The sequence below is a fragment of the Musca domestica genome, unplaced genomic scaffold (genome assembly GCF_030504385.1).
Source record: "Musca domestica strain aabys unplaced genomic scaffold, Musca_domestica.polishedcontigs.V.1.1 5, whole genome shotgun sequence".
Taxonomy (NCBI): Eukaryota; Metazoa; Arthropoda; class Insecta; order Diptera; family Muscidae; genus Musca; species Musca domestica.
The window spans coordinates 7,326,758-7,332,757 of record NW_026712346.1 but is presented as its reverse complement, the minus strand read 5'-3'; positions in this window follow the sequence as shown (position 1 = coordinate 7,332,757).

Below are 6,000 nucleotides of genomic sequence, written 5' to 3'. Positions count from 1 at the left end.
AATATCCTGTTAAATCCGTCCGTCTTGGTCTACATTCCGGTTCGTTCCCATAAACACTCATTTTTATAGCCCTGTGGTCAGAATTACAATCTAAAGTTGCAATTCCTAGCCCACTATTATCATCCACATGGATGCCAGATGAAGCTAAGCAGATGTCAATAAAGGATTGTGATCCAAGAGCAACTCTGGTAGGTCCATCTGTTGGTATTATATATATATATATATATATATATATATATATATATATATATATATATATATATATATATATATATATATATATATATATATATATATATATCAGGACAGCTGATTAAAAAATCCAAAACTATCCTCCCTATTGAACATATTTGGTCACCCCCCAGCTAGTGTGTCTAGCATTCAGGTCAGCCCCTATTATAATTTCCACAAAATTTTCCTGAGGCCTACAGTACAATTCCACTGCGAACAGTGGTGACCCGCCAGCCCTTTTAATTTTAACACAAGTACACTCGATGGGTCCCATATCGAGTGGTACTCTTTCACTTTTTATGTTTTCCCTTACTAGTATAGCGGTACCCCCACCACTAACTCCTCTCCTATACTGTAAGTAGCTAACATACCCACTTATCTCAAATCTGTGGATTTGAGATAGTTTTTGTTCAGCCAACATCATGACCTCCGGCCGATGCTCATCGAGGAATAACCGGAGGTAGTGCCTCTTTTGCCTCGATACGACGGAGTTGACGTTAGCAAATATAAATGTAGAAGACCTAACCATTTAAACCTAACATACCTACTAAGGAGGCCATGGCTTTAGCCTGGCTTGCCTTGTCCTGACTTTTAAGTTCCTCTGAGAATTGACGAACTTGCATGACTGAAGTCAAGAAATCTTTACCAAAGATTTCATTGCAAATTTTGTCAAACAGAGAGAGCCCGCTGACTGCTTGGCCTAAGGACTGCTGTTGGCCCAAAGAAATATTGGATTTGGGTTTTTGGCCAGTAGCAATATTGGCTTTGGGTTGTTGGTCCAAAGGTATGATGTTTTTGGGTTGTTGGCCCAAAGGCAAGTTAGCAGCTGTGTTTTGCGCCGATGTAACAGTGGCAAACAATACATTAGGTTGTATCTTGCCACTGTTGATAGGGAAACCCTTTGATGCAGACTTAGCTGCTTTAATCGCCTGTTCTTCGGCTGCTTTAGCCAAAAGTTTTAGGCGGGTTTATACATTTGAACACATAGTACGGTTGCATTGTAACCTTACCAGTGACTGGGTCAGTCACAGGTACCATGGTTGGTTTATTAACGGCCTTGGGAATTTTGCAATTTCCTGGGCCATGGTCCCCTGCGCATTTGACGCAGCAATACGGCATGCCACAGTTAGCCGACACATGAAAGTGTCGTTGGCAATTGTGTCAGGCCTTTTTTCTTGTCCTTCCTGATATGGACATTGCTCGTGAAGAGCCGGCGTATTTTATAAATACGTTTAATATTTGATCCCTTGCCCAGGTGAATCAGGAATTTTGCCCCCCCCCCCCCTTACTCAGTGACACGCTTTATGTCAAGGTTAAGGTTCAGAGCCTTTAGTCCTGCCTCAACATGTGTGGTGTCATATGAGTCCGCTAGGCCCTTCAAGACTACGGAGTACGGGGTTTGGCCTTTGGGAGCGTGGGTACAGAAATGAATACCCTCCTTAACAAAATAGGCCTTTACCTTTTCGTGGTCTTTCAACGAGATAAGGTGAAAGGCGCTAACTTTCCTATTAATTAACCTAATAGTAAACCTATCGTGCCCGAGCAATCCAATTTAATTGTCCGTCACCCCCTTAACATTAATGTCGAAGGTCGAAATAGGTGGTATCGAATTACCCGCTTTGCCTTGTGTAGCATCCTTGATGGGTTTGGCTGCTGATGTTGTCGCTGCTGCTGCTGATGTTGTTGCTTTTTGCTCATCTTTGGTGCCGTTGACGATTTGCACCTTCTTCACTTTACGTCTGGCTGCTTTGGACGGCTTTTCAGCGACCTCGACATCCTTCTTTCCAGGCAGGATGGGCTTCTTGACTGCCTGTAGTGGAGCCCGGCTTGCTTCCACCTGTAACTGCGCCACTGGCAGTGTGGCCGCAGGCTGCCTCACTGGCGGTGAATTTTGAGAATTTTTTTCATAGGCTGTAATGATTCGTTTGCAGCTATTGACGCGCTGGAACTCGGCATTCAGTTGTCTAGCGGTCTCATCTTGTCTGGCCTTGACAGCTGCCAACTCATTTGACAAGGCCTTGTTGTCCTCCATAATTTTGGAGAGTAGAACCTCCAACTGCCGGACCTTGGCCTCCAATTTGAGTGATTCATATGGTGAATCACTCTCTTGGGAACCACGTTTTTTCTTGCGTTTCCGCTGCTTTTCAACAGCGGTCCCGTCATGGTTTCGTCTGTGGTGTTCCCATTAGCCGACACACAGACAAGGGGCACGGCTTTGCCCAATGGTAACGCAGTAGCCAGCTGGGGTGGTACTGTATTACCGACCGCATCCGACTTCACAAGTCACTTTTTCACTATCCGCTGACGGTCTGCACACTCCAAGAGCTCAAAGCAGAATCCTGTAGAAAATCGAATCGTCTAGAGAATTTATATGCAATAAAGCTTCACGTCATCTGCATACATTAGTACTTTAGAGAATCGAATGTGATACGGAATACAAGAGAAAAAGTAAAGGATACAAACACAAAACAATAATATTTTTTTAAACAATAATATTTTTTGGAAAAACGAATCATTGAAGTATGGTGAAATCCAGCCTAATAGAGCAGTCGGAAAACCCATAGCATCGATTTTATGTAGCAAAAGCTTATGCACTACGGTATCAAAAGCTTTACTAAAGTCTGTATATATAGCGTCAGTGCCATGTCCGTTGTGAACATGGGACACAAATTCTAAAAGATTAGAGGTAGTAAATCTGCCTTTCAAGAAACCAAGGGAAGTGATTTAATGTAGCAGTATGAATTTCACAAGGTTCAATAGATGTGCCCTGAGTATAGGAAGACTGAAAAAATTCTGCAAATAAATTTGCAATTTCAAGATTGTCTGAATACTATTTACTACCAAGTTTTATGCTGGAGGAAAATTTCTGAGCTCTTTTTTTGGAGTTTACAAATTTGAAGAAATTTTGGGATTGTGTAAAAGCGTCTTAATGCAGGTGTAAACCAAGCAGGACCTTGGTCAGCCAATCGTTTTGCGTTGCTACGGAGCGAAGCGGAGAGCGAAATTAAGCTGATCATACAATTTGATCAATCATCAATGTCGCCATTGATGCACCATGGGATATGTTAATTTTCGCAAAGTTACGCCTACTAGATGAAGTATTAACAATGGTAGTGTTGGACAGAATGTCAAGGTTAAACAGGAGCTTTGTATGATATTACAAATGGAGGGCGTCTACAAAGCGAAATATTTAAGGAAGATGAGAAAATTAAATATAGGAGATTTAGGAGTTCATAAATCTTATCCAAAGCGTCAAATACAACTGGGCAAGTGGAGGGTACATAATCTACTTTATTATCACCCGAATATAATATAATACATAGGGAAGATTATATAATACATTAGGAAGATTAAAATCACGCATGCAAATCAAAGTAGAGTTGCGTGTGAGTAACGAATTAGGTGTAAGATATGAGCAGGTTATAAATATTGTGTTACCAAGGAACATTAACTTTGCACAAACAAATGTTATGTGGGTCGACATAAATATCGACAGCTTCCGAAGGAATGGAGTGGTAGACTGCAATCAGGACCCAACCAGCAATTTTATTTATTGTGTCCTTTCTAAAAAGTAGATAATTATAGGGAAATATCACCGTGTCAAAAATTTCTGGTTTGAGCCATGTTTCAGTAAAAATAATTATTTTATAATTATAAATATAATATATATATATAGGGCTATGATACCATATGATTTTAATTTTTTTTATTTTCTTGGCTTAATATGTCATTTTTATTTGTTTATGTTTTCTTTTCAATAACAAAAAGTTTGTTCAGAAAATATTCAAATTCGGGTGTTTTCAAAATGTTTATTTCAACGTATGCATCGACAAAATCTAGAGTTTTTGTAGCGAAATAATCGGTTAGAGATATATAGTACATGATTTTGAAAAGAAGTGTTGACTTTTCATTCAGTTCTCGTGTTTTTCAATTATTTATTGAAAATAAATGCAACAAGTTGTTTGATTTTTTATTGTTTTGATACTGATTTTGACATTACAAGCCAAACAGGTAGACCTCTATACTTGCATTTTTTTTCAAAGTTGACCTACCTTCTCTTCATTGTACCATGACCATCGGGCCAAAACGATTTAGCCATATTTATTTTAAAAGAAGAAATTGGAACAACTCTAGTTTAGTAAAAACTCTTCGATTTTTTTTACCATTTTTTTACTAAACTGGAGTTAAGCCAAGAAATTTCACGTGGTCGAGAGAAATTAAATTTGACTACATTTATATCATTATCAGATAGATCGGTTATTTTTCCTGGTTAGAATGCGATTGATTAAAGGTCTCATTTAGAGCAACTGTAGGATTTAAGTGTGTATAATTTACTACACTAGTAGGTGGATTGGGAATAACTATTAACTATGCAATTCATGCTGGGAGCCACTTGCATAAAAAATCAAAACTAACTATCCGTTGTCTATACATTCATTAGTCTATGGTACAATGATATCAAGGTAGGGCTATGATACCATATGATTTTATTTTTTTTTTTTTATTTTCTTGGCTTAATATGTCATCTTTATTTGTTTATGTATGTGTTTTCTTTTCAATAACAAAAAGTTTTTTCAGAAAATATTCTAATTCGGGTGATTTCAAAATGTTTATTTCAACGTATGCATCGACAAAATCTAGAGTTTTTGTAGCGAAATAATCCTTTAAAGATATATAGTAAATGATTTTGAAAAGAAGTGTTGACTTTTCATTCAGTTATCGCGTTTTTCAATTATTTATTCAAAATAAATGCAACAAGTTGTTTGATTTTTTATTGTTTTGATACTAATTCTGACATTACAAGCCAAACAGGTAGACCTCTATACTTGCAAATTTTTCAAAGTTAACCTACCTTCTCTTCATTGTACCATGACCATCGGGCCAAAACGATTTAGGCATATTTATTTTAAAAGAAGTAATTGGAACAACTCTAGTTAAGTAAAAACTCTTCGATTTTTTACAATTTTTTTTACTAAACTGGAGTTAAGCCAAGAAATTTCACGTGGTTGAGAGAAATTAAATTTGACTACATTTATATCGTTATCAGATAGATCGGTTATTTTTCCTGATAAGAATGCGATTAATTAAAGGTCTCATTTAGAGCAACTGTAGGATTTAAGTGTGTATAATTTACTACAATAGTAGGTGGATTGGGAATAACTATTAACTATGCAACTCATGCTGGGAGCCACCTGCATAAAAAATCAAAACTAACTATCCGTTGTCTATACATTCATTAGTCCATGGTACAATGATATCAAGGTAGGGCTATGATACCATATGATTTTAATTTTTTTTATTTTCTTGGCTTAATATATCATCTTTATTTGTTTATGTATGTGTTTTCTTTTCAATAACAAAAAGTTTGTTCAGAAAATATTCAAATTCGGGTGTTTTCAAAATGTTTATTTCAACGTATGCATCGACAAAATCTAGAGTTTTTGTAGCGAAATAATCGGTTAGAGATATATAGTACATGATTTTGAAAAGCAGTGTTGACTTTTCATTCAGTTATCGCGTTTTTCAATTATTTATTCAAAATAAATGCAACAAGTTGTTTGATTTTTTATTGTTTTGATACTAATTCTGACAGTACAAGCCAAACAGGTAGACCTCTATACTTGCAATTTTTTCAAAGTTGACCTACCTTCTCTTCATTGTACCATGACCATCGGGCCAAAACGATTTAGGCATATTTATTTTAAAAGAAGAAATTGGAACAACTCTAGCTTAGTAAAAACTCTTCGATTTTTTACAATTTTTTTACTA